General features: G+C 40.5%; 1 protein-coding gene across 5 annotated transcripts in view; it reads left to right on the top strand.

Moving 5' to 3' along the window:
* LOC126068459 (ral guanine nucleotide dissociation stimulator-like) overlaps window positions 1–24872 on the top strand; it is a 490075-nt gene that overhangs the window by 14137 nt on the left and 451066 nt on the right. The window contains exons 2-3 of one of the 5 annotated variants that reach the window (XM_049870999.1): window positions 165–254; window positions 1093–1165. The exons of 3 other annotated variants lie outside the window; for them this stretch is intronic. The gene's annotated coding sequence lies outside the window, so the exon portion shown is untranslated. The remainder of the gene's footprint in view (window positions 1–164; window positions 255–1092; window positions 1166–24872) is intronic. One more of the 5 variants, XM_049870997.1, reaches the window with a different exon arrangement.

The following is a 24872-nucleotide window of genomic DNA, read 5'->3' as shown; positions in this document are numbered from 1 at the left end:
TTTCTGGACTCCCAATTCTATTTAATTTCTTTATATCTTTGTCATTATAAAAAAAAAATAAAAAAAGTTGTCATTATACCAGCACCAAATTGTTTTGATTACTGTAGCTTTATACTAGTTTTTGAAATAGAGAAGTTTGAGTCCTCTTTGTTTTTATTTTTCAGGGTTGCTTTGGCTATTCGGAGCCCCTTGCAGTTTCATATGAATTCAAGGATTGAGTTTCCCATTTCTGCCAAGAAACTGTTGGAATTTGTGTAAGGATTGCATTGAATCTGTTGATTGGTTTGAGTAGTATTGACATTTTAACAATATTAAGAATGTGGAATGTGTTTTCATTTATTTAGGTGTTTAATTTCTTTCAGCAATGTTTTATGTTGTTCAGTTAAAAGTCTTTGTCCTCCCTGGTTAAATTAATTCCTAGGTATTTTATTCTTTTAGATGTTTTTGTCTATGAAATAGTTCTCTTTTTTTTCCTTGCCTCTTTAAAATAGTCTTTTGTTGTTGTTGTTGCTGAGAGTATATGCAGCAAAATATATACCAATTCAACACTTTCTGCGTGTACAATTTAGTGACACTGATTACATTCTTTGAATTGTGTAAGCATTCTCACCCTCCTTTTCTGAGATAATCCTCCCCCATAAGCATAAACCCTAAGACTCCTACATAATCTTTTGAATCGTGTTGTCAGTTTGATCCCACATAAATAAGTCTTCAAAGAACATAATGCTCAAGGCATTCTTTACTAGTTAAGCTAAAGTATTGTTTGGTTTTAAGAAGACTTCAGGGGATATTTTTGGTTTTAGGTTTAAAGGTTATCTTAGGGTAGTGATTTCAGAAGTTTGTCCATCCCCCATGGCTCCACAAAGTCTGGAGTCTCTGAGATTTGAAGTTGTGTTCTGCATTTTTCCCACTTTTGATCAGAATTCTTCTGTAGAATCTTGGATCAAAATGTTCAGTAGTGGTAGTCAGGCACCATCCAGTTCTTCTGGTCGCCTGGCAAATGAGAGAGTTGTTCATGGATGCAATTATCCGTGCATTCCATTTCCACCTCCTGTGCCTGACTCTCCTTCTTCTCTTTCTCCTGGCAAATAGTTACCAGTTGTTGTGCCTTGGATGGCAGATTGCAAGCTTTGAAGACCCCAGCCACTACACAGCAAACAGGAAGGTAGAACAAAAGCACTGAACAGAGTATTAGGCCAGTTAACTTGGATGTCGCATGAAACCATGACCCTAAACTTCTGAACCAAGGAACCAAATCCCAGGAGGTATTTGGTTGTACAGAAGCAGCCTTAGCAGCTCCTCTCTTTTTGTCGTTGTTTTGTTGTTTTTGTAAACATATCTGTTGCACAACTTTTGCCAATTCAGCTTTTTACAGGTATGCACCTTAATGACAGCAGTTTCATTAATTGGCTGTGTAACTTTGACTTTAATGAATATAATTTTTCCATCTCCGTAACCCAAACCTTGGTTCCTTATAAGCAGTAACCTTCTTTTTTCCCCTGCTTCCTGCCCCAGTAGCCACTAAGGAACTTTGGTCTCTATGCTTTTGCCTTTTCTTATCTTTTTCTATAAGTGAGGTCATACAATATTTATCTTTTTATGATCGACTTGTTTCACTCAGCATAATGTCTTTAAGCTCCATCCATATTAAAGCATGTATCAAGACTTCATTTCTCTTACTGACTGAATGGTATTCCATTGTATGTATGCACCACATTTTTGTTTATACATTCATCTGTTGATGGGCATTTAAGTTGTTTTGGCTGTTCTAAATAGTGCTGCAATATACATTGGTGTACAAGTCTCTCTTTGAGTCTCTGTTTTAAAGTCTTTGTGGTATATGCCTAGGGGTGGAATTGCCAGGTTATCTGATAGTGTTTTGAGGAACTGCTACATTGTTTTCCACAGTGGTCCTACCATTTTGCATTCCACCAGCAATGGATAAAGGTTCCAATTTCCCCACATCCTTGCCCTGCCCATATTTGCTACTTTGGTTTTTTTTTTTTAAGCCAACCTAAACAAACAAAAACCCGTTGCCTTTGAGTAGATTCCAACTCATTGCAGCCCTATAGGACAAAATAGAACTACCTCATAGGGTTTCCAAGGACCAATTGGTGGATTCGAACTACTGACCTTTTGGTGAGCAGCTGAGCTCTTAGCCATTATGCCACCAACCTGACAGAAGTGAAATGCACCCTCACTGTGATTTTGATTTGCATCTCTTGATGACTAATGATGTTGAGTATCTTCTCATGCGTTTGTTGACCATTTGAATGTCTTTTTTGGTGAAATATCTATTCAAGACCTTTGCCCATTTTTTGATTGGGTTGTCTTTTTGTTGTTAGATTGTTGAGACTTTATATGTATTTTGGGTTTTAGATTCTTCTCAAATATATGGCTTCCGAAGATATTCTCCCAGTCGATAGCTTGCCTTTTCACTTTTTGGTAAAGTGTTTTGATGAACAGAAACCTTTAATTTTTATGAGGTCCCATTTATCTATTTTACCTTTTGCTGTTTGTGTTCCTGTTATTGTTTAGGTAATCCATTGTTCAAAACTAGGCCCAACAGCATTGCCTCTGCATTTTCTTCTAACAATGTTATGGCTTTAGTTTTCACATTTAGGTTCTTACTCCATTTTGAATTTGTTTTTGTATATGGTGTGAGGCATGGATCCTGTTTCATTTTTCTGCATGTGGAAATTCAATTTTCCTAACATCATTCATAGAGGAGACTTTTCTTTCCGTATCGAATGGAACTTAGTTAGCACCCTTATCCAAAATCAGTTGATCACAGATGTGTGGATTTATTTCTGGACTCTCAATTCTATCCCATTGATCTGTGTGTCTGTTGTTACACTAGTACCAGACCATTTTGATTGCTGTAGCTGTATAATATGTTTTCTATTGGTCAAGTTTTGATGTCCTATCAAAGAAGAATATCCACAATCTGAAAAGGCTGTTTCCTGTGAGTAGAGATTTTCTGCATGTTCTTGAATGAAGACAATTTATTTCAACACATTAAATGAAGAAATGGCTATGAGACACCAACTTTTTTCTTTTGAGACATTAAAGAGTTTTGTAAAGATGTGAAACTGTGCTACTCTTTTCACAAAATTCTTTTGAAGGTAATTATTTTCATAGAAAATTTATTTCTGTTAATAGGTAAATGATATTTTATTATGAAATGCATTTAAAAACAGTTTTAAAAAATGTTTAGTTTCAATTTGGAGTACAGTAAACATTAGTAGATACAACCGACATGAGCAAACTTCTTTGAGGAACTCAGTAATCTGTACATGTGGAAGGGTCCTCTTAACAACTGTTTTTAAACCAGATAGTCTCCTAAGAGTTGTCCCTCAGATATTGTTGAACGTCAGTTTGTGTCTCTTGTTAGCCTAGTCTGCCATAGATGAGGCGATTGAATTGGGCTTTGAAGGAAAGTTTTGGCCTTTCATTTAAGACTTGAATATACTTTTAACATATAAAATACATGACGGAACTTAAATTGATGGTTACGTTTTGACTTCATATGGCTAAAGAAAGTGTTACCTGCAGAGCAAATGAGTGGATAATTATATCCGGAAGAAAAAGAAAAGAATTTCAGAAAGTGATGAATAAAAAATACTGAACTGTGAACTGCAAGTAATTGTGGAACAAGCATTGTCTGAAACTGTTGGATTCTGGCTCATAGTGACCCTAAGCATTATCTTAATGGGAATCTTAATTAGACAAACAAGATTAGGTTTAGTAAACACCTTAAATGAAAGAGATTGCAAAGTATAAGTGGGGGTACAATAGGAGTATTTTAATTACTGATAACACTACAGATTTACCCAACCATAAAGAAATAGAAGTAATAGTTTATTTGTTTCTATGAACTAACTCTGTGTTTGAGTAAATTGTTGGTAGGTACTATGAAAGTTAATTGTGGGGAACATTTATGAGAACCTTACTGAAGGTAATTTAGAGAAGAGACTTCACAGATTTTTTTTTTTAATCTGTATAAAATTAATCAGGATTACCTTGATTTAAGGAGTCCTGATGGTGCAATGGTTAAGGACGCAGCTGCTAGCTAAAAGCAATGAACAATCTGACAAGGAAATTTAGAAAACAATTCCATTTTCAATGATATCTTAAATAATACAATACCAAGGAATTAATTTAACCAGAAAGGTGAAAACAGTGTACGCTGAAAACTGTAGAAAAACATCATTGAAAGAAATTAAAGAAGATCTGAATAAAGGGAAAGACGCTTCTTGGATTGGAAGGCTTAATATTGTTAAGATAGAAATACTACCCAAAGTGACTTAGAGATTCAACATGATTCCTACCAAAATGCCAATAGTCTTTATTGCAGAAGTAAAAAAGCCAATCCTCAAATTCATATGGAATTGCAAAGAGCCCCCAATAGCCAAAGCAATCTTGAAAAAGAACAACAAAGTAGGAGGACTCACACTTCTATTTCAAAATGTACTATAAAGCTATAGTAATCCAAACAGTCTGGTACCAGTATACAGATAGAGATATAGAGCAACAGGCTAGAATTGGGAGTCCAGAAATAAACGCATGTATCTGTGGGCAACTAGTGTTGAACTACGGTGCCAAGTCCCTTCAGTGGGGGAAAAAACAGTCTCTTCAACAAAGATGCTGGGACCGTTGGATCTCTCTATGCACAAGATTGAAGTTTGACTCATATCTCATACCATATATAAAGATTAAACCAAAATGGATCAATGACTAAGTGTAAAAACTAAAACCATGAAACTCTTAGAATAGGGATAATGCTTCAGGACCTAGTTTTTGACAGTGGATTCTTACATATGACACCAAAAGCATGAACACTAAAAGATAAAATAGATAAATTGGATGTCATCAAAATTAAAAGCTTCTGTGCATCAGAGAAATTTATCAAGGAAGTAAAGAAACAACCTACAGAATGGGAGAAAATATTTGGGAAGCATGTAATATCCAGAATATATATTAAGGCACAGTGGTTAAGAGCTAAGGCTGCTAACCAAAAGGCCGGCCGTTTGAATCCACCACTTACTCTTTGGAAACCCTGTGGGGCAGTTCTACTTTGTCCTATAGAATCGCTGTCAGTCAGAATCAACTTGATGGCAACGGGTTTGGGTTTTATCTGTGGTGACTCAGTGGTAAAATTCTCAACCTCGATGTGGGAGACCCCTGTCTGTCAATGGAGATTTGCTGAATATGATGCCGAATAGGTTTCCGTGGAGCTTCCAGACTAAGATGAACTAAGAAAGGCCAGTGGCAATCTTCTGAAAAATCAGCTAATGAAAACCCCATGGATCACAGCGGTCCATTCTGCAACCGATCATGTGAGTGGTGTAGGACTGGGCAGTATTTTATTCCGTTGTGCATGGGGTCTCCATGAATCAGAGGCGGACTCAACAACAGCTGACAGCAAGAACAACAGCAACAACTCAACAACAAAAAGATGAACAACTCAGTTAAAAAATGGGCAAAGGACTTGACTAGACATTTCATTAAAGAACTATCCAAATGGGCAATAAGCATATGACAAGATGCTCAAAGGCCATTAGTCATGGTTGTTAGTGGCCATGGAGTCAAGTTGCTAGCATTCCACCCTGACTTACGGAGACCTCATCCACAACAGAATGAAATGCTGCCTGGTCTTGTGCCGTCCCGTCCCCATGATGAGTTGCAGATCGGCAGGCTTTTCTTCCTAGTCCGTCTTAGTCGGGAAGCTCCACTGAAACGTATTCAGCATCATAGCAACACACAAGCCTCCGCTGACAGACAGGCGGTAGCTGCACATGAGGTGCATTGGCCTGGAATCAAACCTGTGTCTCCTGCATGGAGGGCAAGAATTCTACCCCAGAACCGCCACTACCCCCTTATAATGTTTCATGGCATCTTCAGATTTCGTGTGCTTGAAATTAAATTTATCGTCTTCCTTTCCCCGAAAATTCTGTTACTCTCTGTGTTTGCCTCGTTGGTGAATGGTGCTATCATCTGCTCAGTTCCAGAAGTCATAAATTCACAAGTCGTTCTTAACTCCTCCTTCCATCACCCTCCCATAGTCACTTGATTACTAAGTTCTGTTAATTCTGTCTTAATATCCTAGAAATCGTTCCTCTGCTTTCATCCCTTCTGCTATGGTTCAGGTTCTTATTTGAACCATTGACTACTGCATCAGCCTCTTAATTGCCTTTCTGGACTTTAGGCTGACTCTTTGTTCTTTCTTGTTAGTGTATTCAATTATTAATATTTCTGAGATACAAATTTCAAGAGTCACATCCATGGTTAAAATTTCAGTTATTGGCCATCACCTTCATGATAATAGTGGCATTAAATATAGCTAAGTGCATAACTTATTGTGGTGCAGTGAATAAATATGGCCCTTGTAGCATGGTCTTTGTAACTCCTACCAAATGACTGGGTGAGACAATGCAAATGAGGTGCTTGTGACCCACCAAAGGGATTGGCAAGTTTGCTAACTATATAAATAAGGCGCATGGCACCTTGTGGGGGTCCAACCATGCAGATAGGTGTATGCAGCCCTAATGAGGGGATTGGTCAGTTTTTCCATCTGACTAGGCTTAAAATGAGCCATCCCGGAGGTAGGAAGAGAGGATTTCAACACCACCAGGAAAGAAGAGTCAAGAGTGGAGTGCATCCTTGGACCCAGGATCCTTGTGCTGAGATCCTCCTAGATTCAGGAGACAGACAGAGAGCTGTGACACCAGAGATGGTGAGAAACAGCCGCAGAGAAATGGTGGCAGCAGAGGCAGCAGAACCAGGAGACTGGCAGGAGACGGCAAAGTGGGCTTCCCAAGCCACAGAGCAAGAGAGTTGAGCACCTTTGGACTGGAGGCTTACTGGCAGAGTGGAGTGCCTCCGGCTACTTATCGGCAGAGCTAAAAGAGCTTTGTAACACTTACCTGAATAGGGCAGAGGCCAAGGGGCCAGAGAAAGATGTGCCTGCAAAGACACTGAGAAGAGACTGTCCTGATCAAAGAACTGTATCCTGAGCATTCCTGAACCTGAATTGTAACCTGTTACTTCCCTAATAAACTCCACAATTATGAGTATTGTCTGTGAGTTCTTTGTGGTCATTGCAACAAATTATTAAACCCAGCAGAGGAGTAGAGAGTGCCGTGGAAGGGACGGTTGGTGTCATAATTGGTAAAAAGGTTGAAAGGTGGAGGCATGTCTGATTCCTGCCTTGTAAGAACCAGCATGGGCTGTTGATTTTGATTCTCCTTCTCGTATGTGAAGTTAGAGGAGGTCAGATGCCCCGCCATGCCATTTTTACACTTGTGTTGTCTGATTTTATTCTTTGAACAGTCCTTTGCTACTTTCCTGGTTGCACAGATGAGGAAATTGAGACCTAGATTTAAACCCAGGACTGTCTGTCTTTAGTTTATGCTCTTAGGCACTTTCTTATGCTACTTGTGTAGGATATTCCAGACCCCTTGTGTTGTGGCCCTTACCCACTTGTCTAGTGTCTACTTGACATTTTTTAAGGTAACTTCCTTGAGGGCAGAGATCATGTCCCACACCAAGCATTTTCTTAAAACATAGTTCCACTACCCACTGCCGTCGAGTCGATTCCGACTCATAGTGACCCTGTAGGACAGAGTAGAACTGCCCCATCGAGTTTTCAAGGAAACATAGTAGGCACTTGGTAAATGTTTGTTGAATGAGTGTTAAGCAGTGATGAATAACAGGGGACAGTGAGACTAGCCCAGTGTAGAAAGACATGAAAGAGGCATCTGAAGAAAAGGATTCCTCTGGCTGGCCATGCTCATAAACTGTCAGCCTTTGGGTTAAAGCAAAATAGTGAGAGGTAACCAAATGAGGGAAATGAAATCCAGAAGGGGTGATTAAAAGAGAGAAACTTTCTCTTTTTGACTTGAATGAATTGTGTCCTAGGGTTGTAAGAACCTGAAAATGAAGCCTCTAAATACCCTTTTATGTTTTTAGGACTTGTGGAATTAAAGAGAGAGATGCCTGAAAACTAGAGACAGAGAAGTATATTTTTCAGAAAGGGGAAGAAGGAAGACTATAGAGCTTGATATGGTCCTCAGGTGAGAATCTAGAATAAATTACTTAAAGGATAAATTGTTTCCAGGAGAGGTGAAGCACTAGTCATTGGGAAATAGCCTGAATTCATTAAGAAATAAACAAAACAGCGGAGCCTTCTTTTTGCACATGGAGCCTGTTGTTTTCCGTCCATTGGATGAGATATAAGGTTTACTCATCAAAAGCACAGATGGCACACATCATGGGAGGGAGAGAGTGTTAGCTAGGGTGGGCTAGATTCTGCTGTAGTAATAACCTCAAATTTTGGTGCTTAAAAACAAAAGAGTTTTATTTTTTAAATAATATATTTTTGGTGATTCCAATTCAACAGGTTTCACACATATTACTTAATGACATTGGTTACATTCTTTTTTTTCCCCCTGTAAAGTTTTTTTTTTTTTTTTTAATTGCATAGGGTGTATTTGTTTTTACAAAAGTAGAATGACTATAACAACACTGATCTACAATGCATGATATGGTCACTGTGCCCCATCCATACTTCTTGGGACCACAATATCATTTTTAAAATTTTATATTGTTGTTGAGAATATGTACAGCAAAACATACACCCATTCACCACAATTCAGTAACATTGATTACATTCTTTGAGTTATGTAACTCTTCTCACTCTCCTTTTTGTTTCTGAGTTGTTCCTCCCACGTTAACATAAGCTCACTGCCCCCTAAAGTTCCTATCTAATCTTTTGAGTTGCTGTTGTTACTTTGATCCCATATAGTCCTTCAAAGAGCACAATGCTCAAAGCAGACATTTTTTTACTGGTTAAGCTAGACTATTGTTCAGTTTTAGGAAGACTTCAGGAGATTTTTTTTGGTTTAAGGTTTAAAGATTATCTCGGAGCATTAGTTTCAGGGATTCATTCAGCCTCCATGGCTCCAGAAATTCTGGATTCCATGAGAATTTTAAATTCTTTTCTGCATTTTAAATTTTAAATTCTTTGCTGCTAACCAAAAGGTCTGTGGTTCAAATCTACCAGGTGGTCCTTGGAAACCATATGGGGCAGTTCTACTCTGTCCTATAGGGTCACTATGAGTCGGAATCAACTAGACGGTAACTTTTTTTTTCCTGCATTTACCCTGTTTTGATCAGGATTCTTCTATAGACTTTTTGCTCAAAATGTTTGGTCATAGTAGCTGGGTACCATCCAGTTCTTATGGTCTCATGGCAACCAAAAACAAAACCCTGATGCCCTCAAGTCTATTCTGACTGATAGCAACCCTGTAGGACAGAGTAGAACTGCCTCATAGGGTTTCCAAGGAGTGGCTGGTAGATTTCAACTGCCAACCTTTTTGGTTAGCAGCTGAGCTCCCCACCAGTTATTCATGGAGGCAATTAGCAACTCATTCCATATCTCCTCCTGTTCCTTATTCTCCTTCTTCCTCTGTTGCTCCACGTGAGTAGAGACCAATTGTTGTGCCTTGAATGACCACTTGCAAGCTTTTAAGAACCCAGGCACTATGCAAGGAACCAGGAGGTAGAAAAGAAGCACTAAACATGTTATTAGGCCAATTAACGGGGATGTCGTGTGAAACTGCGACTCATGATGACCCAGTATATGCAGAGTAAAACTGTTCTCCACAGGGTTTTCAAGACTGTGGCCTTTCTGAAGCAGATCACCAGGCCTATCTTTCAAGGTACCTCTGAGTGGGTTTGAACTGCCAGTCTTTCAGTTAGCAGTCAAGCACTTAATCGTTTGCACCACCCAGGGACTCCTGAGACATCGTACCCACTGTTTTTAATGACCTCAGGAGATGGTGAATTTTATCTCTCTGGCATTAACCAGAATTTTTTTTTTTTTTCTTTAGCTTTAAGGCCGTACAACCCACCATACATTGGGCCACCTCACAGGAAACTGATCAAGAGAACAGGAGACATTCAATGAGAGTTTTCTTTCTTGGTGTTTCAGAAGAACCAGAAAGAGTCACAGCCTTTCCTTAATGTTGATGTATTTATTGAGGAGGAAAGAAATTATGTAACAGGGAAGTGTGGGGCACTGTTTGAGAACTTGGTCTTACCTGGCTAGTTATGGAACATTCTTATGCCTTGTTTAAGGATTTCTTTTTTATTTTTCAGGATTTGTTTTCAGGAAGACAGGAGGAAAGGAAGACATCTCAGGATCCCATTTCAAGGGTCCTTTGGCTACATTTCCACTGTCAGAACATTTTCTCCAAGAGTTCTGGGCCAGACACCTGGATTTCCAGATGGGTTTTGTAGTCAAGGAGATTTTAGAGAGGGGAGGTATTTCAGTTATGTAGAAAAGTTCAGTTATCTAAAGAATTTATTTTATAAAATACCATAAATCTTTGTGACCTAAAACAACAGCAATTTATTACTTTTCATGATTTTGTGGACTGACTGTTATCAACTGAGTGGTTTTGTTCTGCATGGTGTAGCTGAGGTCACTCATGGGCTACATTTAGCTGGAAGCCCGGCTGGGACTAGGACATCTAAGATGGCCTCTCATCCTCTAATACCTCTCACCATTTGGCAATGTAGCCCAAGTTTCTTCATACCATGGCATTTAACTTCCAAGAAGGAATATTTCAAGAGGACAAGCCCCAATATGCAAGCACTAATCAAGCCTCTGCTGGCATCATTTTGCTAATGTCTCATTGGCCAAAGCAAGTCACATGATCAAGTCTAGAGTCAGTGTGGGAGGGGGCTACACAAGGGTGCAAACACCAGGAGGTTTTGTTCCCTGGAGGCCACCACTATAATGATTTACCACAAGTGAGCAGGGCAGTTTTGCACACTGGATCCTCAGTTGTCAGTGCTTAGGTATGGATGCGTAACCTAAGATCTGGTCCTTGACTTTGCAGTTCCAGAAACTCTATGTGACTAGGAGTTCATGCTTAGCCCCATGCGTTTATCTGAAATTGCTTCTCATCATCACTCGAAGACGTGAATTTAGGCTGTCATAGTTTTATCTCAAGATTCTGTCGTCTTGGCCACAGATGGTTGAACCAGAGTGGACACCCGACCTATGACTCTGTTGGCTGAGCTGGCCCAATTGGACTTTTTCTTAAGACTCTGGAATGGGAATACTGAGAGACTAAGATCCAAACTGGTGAAGAGATTATAGAAAATCTCGTAGATAGTCTAAAACGAGTTCAGAAATATATCTAAACTCCTGAGATGACTAGAAAATGAGACTGCTAAACCATAGTTTAAGTGGTTAAGTGCTATGGCTGCCATCCAAAAGGTCGGCAGTTCGAATCCACCAGGCGCTCCTTGGAAACTCTATGGGGCAGTTCTACTCTGTCCTCTAGGGTCGCTATGAGTCGGAATCGACTCAGCAACAGTGGTTTTAAACCATAGTTATTAAGAGATTGGCTGCTAACCAAAAGGTTGGCAGTTTGAATCCACCAGCTGCTTCTTGGAAACCCTATGGGCAGTTCTACTTTGTCCTATAGGGTTGCTATGAGTTGGAATCAACTTGATGGCAACAGGTATTCACTAGTGGATATATGTTTCTGCTCATTCTCTTATGCTCCATGACAATATCTAGCTGCGAGGGAAATGTCATCTCTAGCTGAGTAGCCATGCACCCAACTACTATGGAAGAAGGAGAAAGTGTATTTTAGTGAAGACTTAGCTGCTGCCTCCTTCCCCCCACCCCCTCCCCACACAGCATAGTGTTCAATTCCTGGTTACCTTTCAGGAGGGAGAAAGACAAGAGTGTATTTACAGGGAGTAAACAGGATGATGAAGGCCTCAAAATCAGGCCATAAACAGATTGGTTAAAAACTTGGGGATGGTTATATTGAATATTTAGGAAACGAAATGGCTGCTTTTGAATGTTTTACATGCAAAAAGAGATAAATGTTATTCTGTAAAGGCTCCAGGAGTAAATATAATAAGAGGAAGCTAAGCAGTAACCAGTTGCCATCAAGTCAGTTCTTGACTCATGGCTCAGAGAAATGTATTTATGTTCATTATAAGAAAAGAAGATTCTAGCAGAGTTGTCCAGAATGATTTACACCTCAGGTACATTGTGAACTAGAAGAAGAGACCAAAAAAAAAAAAAAAAAATTTTATTGAGTACCTATTATGTGCTCAACACTATTGAGGCACTTTCACAGATTTGTTCCTTCGAACTCTGAGAGTCTGTTGCAGCTCCACATACTTTTCTCCAAACCCTATTTTTCGTGACTCACTGACAAGCCTGCAAAGAGCATATATGAGTTAAATTTGTGGGGTAGAACATCCTAGGGGATAAACCCTGGAGGGTGTTGTGTATGTTCAAGTTGTGAGTTCTGGGGTAGATGGAGAAGTTGGCCAGGGTGCAGAAAGAAGGAAGCATATCACTTAGTTATTTTCTGATTCTCAGCAGCAACCTGAGATCTTCCAGAAGGGGTTATATAGTCCTGACCAGCATAGCTTTGTGGCGGCCCTCCTGTCTGCCGTATTAGCACACTGGTGAGCCCAGAGAATGCTGCCAAGAAGTATGAGAGGGCTCCTTTAAAAGCTCTGTCCAATGTACGAATGTCCGGTGTCTTCCATATAGCTCCTGTGGGTTCTGGTGGGAGACAAGATGCCTTTCTTGATACGAGTTCCTGGTTGTTTACTGGAGTCAACTAGAGTGTTTTGTCATTCCTTGTACTTCTGGATCCAAAGATCTAAGAGAACAGAGGGGCCCCCAAATCTGCAATTCACATAAACAAAGTGACAGAGTAACAGGAAATGGGCCAGGGCACAGAAACGAAGACATTCCCCAGAACAATGGGGCAGGTATCAGAAACTAGCCCACGAACTTCTTTAAAGTTGTCTCTCAGAAGCAACCAGATGAAACGAGCCCCAAAGACATGCGTTGAACATCCACCTGTGACTCCTGTGTGACCTTTCACCAGGGGCAGTGAAGGGCTGCAGCTGCAGCTGGGGAATCCAACTCAGAGTGAGAGACTGCGCAGGAATGACACCCCATAAATCCTACTATGAATTCCAGAGGCCTGTGGGACAGGAGCCATCTTAGAAAGCAGCTGCGCGTGCACCTTCGGTAGCCTATCCCCACCCAAAACTGGCTAAAAAAACTGGCTAGTTACCGGAAAACCCCGCCTGTGCCTCTGAATAAACATGAATCTTTTTCACACTCAAGTATTTAAAAGCCCGTGCAAGTCCTCCGTTCTGTGAGAGGGGCAGTAAGCATTGCCTAGGCCTTCCTTACCTCTGCTTGCAAGCCTCTTCAGTAAAGCTTTGCTGGTGTGCCTTACCTGCTCATTCTTGACCAGTGAGAGGCAAGAACCTTATTTAGTTAAAGGCATAGAGACTCTGGCAACAGTTCTGAATGTCCTCAATATTTCTGCTTGTTTCTCTTTAATTGAACACTCACCTCAGTCAATCCTAAGCTCTAATGTTATGCTGGTCTACCAGTGTGGACACTTAAGTGACAAAGTTTTAGGAAGAGACCCTAAAACTTTAAACCTCCTTGAAGCTTGTGATAAACTTTATGTGCTGCAGCAAGTAAGAATTTCCACACTTCCCTGGGAAGTTGGAGGAGAACTAAGAGATTGAAGTAGAAATGTATTTGGACATAAAAATATTTTAGTCAAGCTGTGAAGAAGCAGCACAGGGGATGATTTGAGGCCCCTGGAGCCATCAAGTAGCATGCTTGGCAATACCGTTTGGAGAACAAGGGTGTTCTGTGTGAACAGTTTCTCACACTTACCCACACTCCACCTTCCAGCCCTGTCTCTGTGTCTTTTAAATCTAGTGCCTCAGATTTAGTCAGATGATAATAGACACTTGTCATGCCTGAGTGAACGGTTCCAAAGGGAGGTTGGAAGGGTCTTATAACCCTGAGGAAGAAAGGATGTTTACAGTCCAGTTGAACCTATCCACCTAAAGAGCTTTAGCCAGCTTCCTCCCAGTTCGTCTAATGGAAAGCACACTTCATCACGGCAGGTGACAATTTTTTCCCAAAAAAACACAAATGAGAAAGGCATATTCTTTCAATTGACTTCCTAAGGCGCTCTAACCTTTTGTCTTTAGCCTACTTGTAATAAGTGCCATCAAATTAGCCAAGAATGACTCTATCTGAGCATCCAAGAGTAGGGGCCTGTCTAGAAAAATTAGTGCCTATGGCAATTAGTTTTAAATTGCTGAATGATCTCACAGCTGGCAATGGAAACTTCGATGGCCAATAGAAACTGCTCATTAGAGCCCTTCCTCAAGCAGTACTCAGGGTACACGTTCTACTTGCGATACCTTAGGTACACCTCTGTCAAGAGGAGTGAAACCAAAGAGAGTGTGGGTGGGTATGATGTCATTTCTCCTCATAAGGATTATTTCCTTGTTCTAGATCGCAAAAAGTGAAATTATGTTAAAAGATATGAACATTGTGAAGGACCTTGTTGCCGAACTGCCTTCTTGAAAAGTAGTACCAGATCATGACACTGAACTCAAGTTCCTTATAGACCCACTGCTGTCTTTGGACAATTTCTCATAGAAATACACAACGCTAAGGTACTAGGTATAGTACCTTAGCGTTGTGTATTTCTAAAGCTAACAGCTGTACTATATTCCTGAATCTTACTACCAGCTCCCATTCTTACAATTTAACCCTAACATTGATACTTAGAACTCTTTGCCCCACTCACTCTAGGGACTGAGTGTACTTGAAAAATAATTTTAGAGTAAGTCCTTATATGTAAAGCTCCCATTCCAGGATTATACAAGCCTGAATATATACCCACTACACTAGGCATACTCTCCACATGAGCTTGGCACATCCACTGGCAGCATTTTGTTGGAGAAAATAAAGACATGTTCCTAAGGAATCTCAGGGTGCCTCCTACACGTACTTTTAAAAATGTGCTTGTCGTTAAAGTATTTGCATTGTGTGTAGTCCCTTGATGTGGAAATAGACAAAGGAAAAAGGGAGAGAGACTTTGTAACTGTTATTCATTGCTGTATTTCAGCACCAAAAACAATGCCTGGCACGTAGTAGAAGCTCAATAAATATTTGTTAAATGACTGAGTGAAATTTTCCTTCTTTTGTTGAGAAGTTGTCTCATAGGGCATTTGTTTGGATGGTCTAAGGGTCATAAAAAGGATGCCTTTTGGGGTTTCTTCCTCATCCACTTTTCAGGGAATCAGGCATCCATTTGATCCCAGCTGTGCAGTCCCAGGAACCTTGTTTATATAATATGATGTAGCCTTGCTATAGATGATTGGCTCAGATATACTTTCTCTTATTTTGGAATTGCACTAAGAGATTTCTATTTGTGACTGTACTGGTCTTTGGAAAGACCTCTCAGGAAGTGGGAGTGAAGTCATGGTCTCTTCTAGGTGGAGATGGAGAGCCGAGAAAGGCCATTTGCAGAAAGAGACAACAGAAAGGAGTAAAGGAGAAGTACAGTAAAAATGAGCTTAGATTCCACTGTGTACCCACTAGAATTGCTCAAATGAGGACAGACAATACCAAGTGTTGGTAAAAATATGGAGCAACTGGAACTCACTGCTAGTTGAAATGTAAAATGGTACAACTACTTTGGAAAACAGTGGCAGTTTCTTACAAATGCACACTTGGCCATGTAACGCAGAAACCCTATTCCGTGTATATTCACAACATACAGATTTCGTCCAAGATATATGTGCTGGAATGTTTCCTGAAGCACCATTTTAAATAGTCCCAAATGGGAAACAACTCAAATGCCCAACATTAGCAGCCTGAATCACTAAATTGTGGTATATTCACAGAACGGAATACTCCACAGCAGTAAGAATGAATGAATTACTGTGACATATGGATGACAGTAATGAATCTCATAAGTAGAATGCTGAATAAAGAAAGTGTAAAAAACAATCAAAATTAATGTGTGCTGTTAGATGTCAGGACTGTGGCTAGCCTTGGGGAATGATGAGTGGAGGAGTGGGAGCTTCTGAGGTGCTGGCAATGCTCTGTTTCTTGATCTGGTGCTGGTTACATTGCTGTGTTTAGTTTGTGAAAATTTATTGAGCTGTGCACTTATGACGTGCACTTTACATATTCATATTTCAGTAAAAAGATTTAGGAAAAATTTTCATCTAAAATTTAAAAAATCAGTCTAGAAACAGAGATGAATGCCTGCTAATGTCAGCAGCATTCCTTAGATTCCATGAGAAACCCGAACTGTTGTTTAAAATTCCTTTTCTGGATGTAAGGTATCTTGTCTGGGTTTCTTCAGTCTGGGTATCCAGCCATTGATTCCCAAGCCTCTTCCACTGGACGGAAACTCTCCTAGTGACATAGATTTTTGGCCCACAAATATCCCTTTCCCCTCCCCCATCCTGGCCATCTTCGAAAGTGGATGAATCTGTTCTCTGCAGGAAATTAAGTACATATTCATCAAATAAACAATTTGCAGATGTTTAGTCTAAACTAACCCACCAAATCTGCTTGCCCAGAAAGGAAGCAGCATTTCCTACCTGCCTGGGATGAAAGATGGAGAATGCTGGCATCCAGATCACCAGCCAACAGTCTTGGGACACAGTCTGGGATGTCTTGTAGTCAGCAGAGACACTACGGATTGTGGTTAAAACTATGCTCAGAAGTTTGGTGATTTATCCCCCAGCTCAGTCTCCTAGATGGTTTCCTGAGAAAACAGATGCCAACTCAGTCCAGTTCCTCCCACACAGCTTCAAAAGGACAAACACCTAGCCCATGAAGTGGAGGTTATGGAGCCATGAGGTTCTCACAGCTTAGTAAAGATTGGGCCCTTGGCAATGAGCCCTAATCTTTGCCACATGGCTCATCTACCCAGCTCTAGTTCAAACCTAGACAATGGAAGTAGCATCTTTATCTAGACAGGCTCAGATTTTTCCAACTTCATTCAATACAATAAAGGATCATGCGAAGCCAAAGTTCTGGATGTCAACTCTTTACATCTGTTCAGCGTCTTCTGTGACTATTTTCCCTCTGACCTTTCTTCTTGGATGGAATGGATGACCTCACTTGCCTCTAACCACAATGACCAGGACTCAAAGATGATGTCTAGATCCGGGGCCAAGATGGCGGACTAGGTGGACGCTACCGCGGATCCCTCTTGCAACAAAGACTCGGAAAAACAAGGGAATCGATCACATACATAACAATCTACAAACTCTGAACAACAAGCACAGACTTAGAGACAGAAAATGAACAAATATGGGCAGACAGCAACTGTTTTCAGAACTAGGAGCCAGCGCACCAGGCAGGTGACCTTCGGAGCCCGATCTGGGGCAGAGCCCAGGGGGGCAGACGGCACAGAAAGGGGGCCCACCCCTTCCCCGCCGAACCCATCCCGGGAGGAAGTTTAGCAGGTTGGCGCGGGCAGCGTAGGGGCGCAGCTGGAGGGAGAAGCACCTGGGAGGCAGTGACTGATCTGGGAGGGGGGAGAACAGTGTCCCATGTGGGGTGCCGTCCCGCCGGGAGTTAGGCGAGAAGCCGACAGGGCGCGAGCGGGGGGGTCAACTATATTTCCCTAAAGTGACCCCAGGGCGGGGCCCACACGTTCGTGCGGGAGAACGCACACCCAGTCCGCGCGTGTGGCACGGCACACCAGAGGGAGAAATCCCCGGAAGTGTCTGGTCTCAAAGCAGGGAAAGCAGCATCCCAGACGGGGAGCCATTCTGCTGGGATCTGGGCGCGCGCGCGTGCGCGCGCGGGCGGGGCATGAGCGCGGGGTCCATTTTTATTACCCTGAATTGACCCAGGGGGCGGGACCACCTGGTCGTGCGAGTGATGCCCTCCCAGTTCGCGCAAGAGGTGTGGCGCTCCGGAAGGAGAAGTCCCCGGGAGGAAGTGACTGGTTCCAGAACGGGGAAAGCAGCGTCTCAACCGGAAGTCATCCCGCTGGGATTTGGGCGCGCGCACGGGCGGGGCGTCACTACGGGACCCAATTATAATCGCCTGAATAGACCCTGGGGGCGGGCCCACCCGTTTGTGCGGGAAACGCCCACCCAGTGCCCAAGAGCGGTGCCGCACCGGGGAAAGTCCCCAGGAGGAAGTGACTGGTTTCCGAGCAAGGAAAGCAGTGTCCTAGCCAGGGACCCGTCCAGCCCGGGTTTTGGCGAACGGGGGCGGAGCGTGAACGTGGTGTTCAGCTCTATATTCTGTGGTGCTACACTCCTAGCTCTCAGATCCCTCCCCCACCCTCCCCAGGAGACCCCATTAACATCCGAATACCCGGAGCCAGAGAGAGAATTCAGATAGGGATCTGACTGCATTTTCTTTTAGCCGACTACCTGGAAAATCTAGTTTCCCAGTGATGGCTCGGAGACAGCAGTCCATATCAAACCACATAAAGAAACAGACCATGACAGCTTCTCCAACCCCCCAAACAAAAGAATCAAAATCTTTCCCAAATGAAGATACAATCCTGGAATTATCAGATACAGAATATAAAAAACTAATTTACAGAATGCTTCAAGATATCACAAATCAAATTAGGATAAATGCAGAAAAAGCCAAGGAACACACTGATAAAACTGTTGAAGAACTCAAAAAGATTATTCAAGAACATAGTGGAAAAATTTACAAGTTCCAAGAATCCATAGAGAGACAGCATGTAGAAATCCAAAAGATTAACAATAAAATTACAGAATTGGACAATGCAATAGAAAGTCAGAGGAGCAGACTCAAGCAATTAGAATGTAGACTGGGACTTCTAGAGGACCAGGGAAACAACACCAACATAGCTGAAAAAAAAATCAGATAAAAGAATTAAAAAAAATGAAGAAACCCTAAGAATCATGTGGGACTCTATCAAGAAGGATAACTTGCGAGTGACTGGAGTCCCAGAACAGGGAGGGGGGACAGAAAACACAGAGAAAATAGTTGAAGAACTCCTGACACAAAACTTCCCTGACATCATGAAAGACGAAAGGATATCTATCCAAGATGCTCATCGAACCCCATTTAAGATTGATCCAAAAAGAAAAACACCAAGACATATCATCATCAAACTTGCCAAAACCAAAGACAAACAGAAAATTTTAAAAGCAGCCAGGGAGAAAAGAAAGGTTTCCTTCAAGGGAGAATCAATAAGAATAAGTTCAGACTACTCAGCAGAAACCATGCAGGCAAGAAGGGAATGGGACGACATATACAGAGCACTGAACGAGAAAAACTGCCAACCAAGGATCATATATCCAGCAAAACTCTCTCTGAAATACGAAGGAGAAATTAAGATATTTACAGATAAACACAAGTTTAGAGAATTTGCAAAAACTAAACCAAGACTGCAAGAAATGCTAAAGGAGATTGTTTGGCCGGATGACCAATAATATCAGGTACCAGCACAATACAAGGTCACAAAACAGAACGTCCTGATATCAACGCAACTCAAACAGGGAAAGCACAAAAACAAACAAATTAAGACTAATTCTAATAAATAAATAAATAAACAAAATAATACACACAACAGGAAATCATGGAAATCAATAGATAAACGATCAAAATAATCAAAAAGAGGGACTAAATATAGGAGGCATTGAACTGCCAGATGGAGAGTGATACAAGGCGAAATAGAAGGATACAAGTTAGGGTTTTACTTAGAAAAATAGGGGTAAATAAAAAGGTAACCACAAAAAGGAATATCAATTCCATAACTCAAGAAAAAAGCCAAGAAAAACGTAACGACTCAATAAACACAAAGTTAAACATTATGAAAATGAGGATCTCACAAGCTACTAAGAAAAACGTCTCAGCACAAAAAAGCATGTGGAAAAATGAAATGGCCAAAAACACACATGAAAAGGCATCAAAATGACAGCACTAAAAACTTACTTATCTATAATTACGCTGAATGTAAATGGACTAAATGCACCAATAAAGAGACAGAGAGTCACGGACTGGATAAAAAAACACGATCCATCTATATGCTGCCTACAAGAGACACACCTTAGACTTAGAGACACAAACAAACTAAAACTCAAAGGATGGAAAAAATATACCAAGCAAACAATAAGCAAAAAAGAAGAGGAGTAGCAATATTAATTTCTGACAAAATAGACTTTAGACTTAAATCCGCCACAAAGGATAAAGAAGGACACTATATAATGATAAAAGGGACAATTGATCAGGAAGACATAACCATATTAAATATTTACGCACCTAATGACAGGGCTGCAAGATACATAAATCAAATTTTAACAGAATTGAAAAGTGAGATAGACACCTCCACATATACAGTAGGAGACTTCAACACACCACTTTCGGAGAAGGACAGGACATCCAGTAAGAAGCTCAATAGAGACACGGAAGACCTAGTTACAACAATCAACCAACTTGACCTCATTGACTTATACAGAACTCTCCACCCAACTGCTGCAAAATATACTTTTTTTTCTAGTGCACATGGAACATTCTCTAGAATAGACCACATATTAGGTCATAAAACAAATCTTTCCAGAATCCAAAACATCGAAATATTACAAAGCATCTTATCAGACCACAAGGCAATAAAACTAGAAATCAATAACAGAAAAACTAGGGAAAAGAAATCAAATACTTGGAAAATGAACAATACCCTCCTGAAAAAAGACTGGGTTATAGAAGACATCAAGGAGGGAATAAGGAAATTCTTAGAAAGCAACGAGAATGAAAATACTTCCTATCAAAACCTCTGGGACACAGCAAAGGCAGTGCTCAGAGGCCAATTTATATCGATAAATGCACACATACAAAAAGAAGAAAGAGCCCAAATCAGAGAACTGTCCCTACAACTTGAACAAATAGAAAGTGAGCAACAAAAGAACCCATCAGCCACCAGAAGAAAACAAATAATAAAAATTAGAGCTGAACTAAATGAATTAGAGAACAGAAAAACAATTGAAAGAATTAACAAAGCCAAAAGCTAGTTCTTTGAAAAAATTAACAAAATTGATAAACCATTGGCTAGACTGACTAAAGAAAAACAGGAAAGGAAACAAATAACCCGAATAAGAAACGAGAAGGACCACATCACAACAGAACCAAATGAAATCAAAAGAATCATATCAGATTACTACATAAAATTGTACTCTAACAAATTTGAAAACCTAGAAGAAATGTGTAAATTCTTGGAACAATACTACCTACCTAAACTAACACATTCAGAAGTAGAACAACTAAATAGACCCATAACAAAAAAAGAGATTGAAACGGTAATCAAAAAACTTCCAACAAAATAAGTCCTGGCCCAGATGGCTTCACTGCAGAGTTCTACCAAATCTTCAGAGAAGACTTAACACCATTACTATTGAAGGTATTTCAAAGTATAGAAGAAGACGGAATACTACCCAACTCATTCTATGAAGCTACCATCTCCCTGATACCAAAACCAGGTAAAGACATTACAAAAAAAGAAAATTTTAGACCTATATCCCTCATGAACATAGATGCAAAAATCCTCAACAAAATTCTAGCCAATAGAATCCAACAACACATCAAAAAAATAATACACCGTGATCAAGTGGGATTTATACCAGGTATGCAAGGCTGGTTTAATATCAGAAAAACCATGAATGTAATCCATCACATAAATAAAACAAAAGATAAAAACCACATGATCTTATCAATAGATGCAGAAAAGGCATTTGACAAAGTTCAACACCCATTTATGATAAAAACTCTTACCAAAATAGGAATTGAAGGAAAATTCCTCAACATAATAAAGGGCATATATGCAAAGCCAACGGCCAATATCACTCTAAATGGAGAGAACCTGAAAGCATTTCCCTTGAGAACGGGAACCAAACAAGGATGCCCTTTATCACCGCTCTTATTCAACATCGTACTTGAAGTCCTAGCCAGGGCAATTAGGCTAGACAAAGAAATAAAGGGTATCCAGATTGGTAAGGAGGAAGTAAAGCTATCACTATTTGCAGATGACATGATCGTATACATGGAAAACCCTAAGGAATTCTCCAGAAAACTACTGAAACTAATAGAAGAGTTTGGCAGAGTCTCAGGTTATAAAATAAACATACAAAAATCACTTGGATTCCACTACATCAACAAAAAGAACACCGAAGAGGAAATAACCAAATCAATACCATTCACAGTAGCCCCCAAGAAGATAAAATACTTAGGAATAAATCTTACCAAGGATGTAAAAGACCTATGCAAAGAAAACTATAAAACTCGGCTACAAGAAATTCAAAAGGACATACTTAAGTGGAAAAACATACCCTGCTCATGGATAGGAAGACTTAACATAGTAAAAATGTCTATTCTACCAAAAGCCATTTATACATATAACGCACTTCCAATCCAAATACCAATGTCATACTTTAAGGGGATAGAGAAACAAATCACTAATTTCATATGGCAAGGAAAGAACCCCCGGATAAGCAAAACATTACTGAAAAAGAAGAAGAAAGTGGGAGGCCTCACCCTACCTGATTTCAGAACCTATTATATAGCTACAGTAGTCAAAACAGCCTGGTACTGGTACAACAACAGGCACATAGACCAATGGAACAGAATTGAGAATCCAGATATAAATCCATCCACGTATGAGCAGCTGATATTTGACAAAGGACCAGTGTCAGTCAATTGGGGAAATAATAGTCTTTTTAACAAATGGTGCTGGCATACCTGGATATCCAGTTGCAAAAGAGTGAAACAGGACCCATACCTCACACCATGCACAAAAACTAACTCCAAGTGGATCAAAGACCTAAACATAAAGACTAAAACGATAAAAATCATGGAAGAAAAAATAGGATCTACCCTAGGAGCCCTAATACAGGGCAGAAACAGAATACAAAACATTACCAAAAATGATGAAGAGAAACCAGATAACTGGGAGCTCCTAAAAATCAAACACCTATGCTCATCTAAAGACTTCACCAAAAGAGTAAAAAGACCACCTACAGACTGGGAAAGAATTTTCAGCTACGACATCTCAGACCAGCGCCTGATCTCTAAAATCTACATGATTCTGTCAAAACTCAACCACAAAAAGACAAACAACCCAATCAAGAAGTGGGCAAAGGATATGAACACACATTTCACTAAGGAAGATATTCAGGCAGCCAACAGATACATGACAAAATGCTCTCGATCATCAGCCATTAGAGAAATGCAAATTCAAACTACGATGAGATTCCATCTCACACCAACTAGACTGGCATTAATTCAAAAAACACAAAATAATAAATGTTGGAGAGGCTGCGGAGAGATTGGAACTCTCATACACTGCTGGTGGGATTGTGAAATGGTACAACCACTTTGGAAATCCATCTGGTGTTATCTTAAACAGTTAGAAATAGAACTACCATACAACCCAGAAATCCCACTCCTCGGAATATACCCTAAAGACACAAGAGCCTTCACACCAACAATATGCACACCCATGTTTATTGCAGCTCTGTTTACAGTAGCAAAAAGCTGGAAGCAACCAAGATGTCCATCAACGGACGAATGGATAAATAAATTGTGGTATATTCACACAATGGAATACTACGCATCGATAAAGAACAGTGACGAATCTCTGAAACATTTCATAACATGGAGGAATCTGGAAGGCATTATGCTGAGCGAAATGAGTCAGTTGCAAAAGGACAAATATTGTATAAGACCACTATTATAAGATCTTGAGAAATAGAAAAAACGGAGAAGAACACAGACTTATGTGGTTACAAAGCGGGGAGGGAGGGAGGGAGGGAGAGGGCTTTTTATTGAGCAATCTGTAGATAAGAACTGCTTTAGGTGAAGGGAAAGACAACACTCAATACAAGGAAGGTCAGCCTAATTGGACTGGATTAAAAGTAAAGAGGTTTCCGGGATAAAATGAAAGCTTCAAAGGTCAACGAAGCAGGGGCTGGGGTCTGGGGAACTTGGTTTGAGGGGACTTCTAAGTCAATGGGCAAAACAATTCTATTATGAAAACACTCTGCATCCCACTTTGAATTGTGGCGCCTGGGGTCCTAAATGCCAACAAGCGGCCATCTAAAATACATTAATTGGTCTCAACCCACCTGGAGCAAAGGCAAAGGAAGAACACCAAGGTCACACGACAACTAAGAACCCAAGAGACAGAAAGGGCCACATGAACCAGAGACCTACATTATCCTGAGACCAGAAGAACTAGTTGGTGCCCGGCCACAATCGATGTCTGTCCTGTCAGGGAGCACAATAGACAACTCCTGAGGGAGCAGGAGACCAATGGGATGCAGACCCCAAATTCTCATTAAAAGACCACACCTAATGGTATGATTGCGACTAGAGGAATCCCAGAGACAATGCTCCCCAGAACTTCTGATGGCACAGGACAGGAACCATCCCCGAAGACAAATCATCAGGCATGAAAAGGACTGGTCAGTGGGGGGAGGGGGAGAGATGCTGATGAAGAGTGAGCTAATTAAATCAGGTGGACACGGGAGAATGTGTTGGCAACTCTTGACTGGAGGGGGATGGGAAGATAGAGAGAGAGGGAAGATGGCAAAATTGGAATGAAACGAGAGACTGTAAGGGCTGACTCAATAGGGGGAGAGCAAGTGGGAGAAGGGAGTAAGATGTATGTAAACCTACATGTGACAGACTGATTGGAATGGTAAATGTTCACTTGAAGCTTAATAAAAAAAAAAAAAAAAAAGATGAACAGCAAAAAAAAAAAAAAAATGACTACCTGCTGCTACTATAGAATAATATTGAACACCATCAAGAAAAAGATTGCATGGTGTGGATAGAATAAAACATTCTAACCATGCACTGGTAAGATTGAAACAGGGAGTTGATGGATAAGTGGGTAATTCTGGAAGTAGCCATAATGTGACATGAATAGCCCATTTAAAGAGTTTCTCAAAATCAACAGTAAAATCAGGTGTGGATTTATAAT

Source organism: Elephas maximus, chromosome 27 (genome assembly GCF_024166365.1).
Source record: "Elephas maximus indicus isolate mEleMax1 chromosome 27, mEleMax1 primary haplotype, whole genome shotgun sequence".
In the NCBI taxonomy this organism is placed as follows: domain Eukaryota; kingdom Metazoa; phylum Chordata; class Mammalia; order Proboscidea; family Elephantidae; genus Elephas; species Elephas maximus.
The sequence above is the reverse complement of the archived record's forward strand: the minus strand, read 5'-3'. Positions and strand labels throughout refer to the sequence as shown.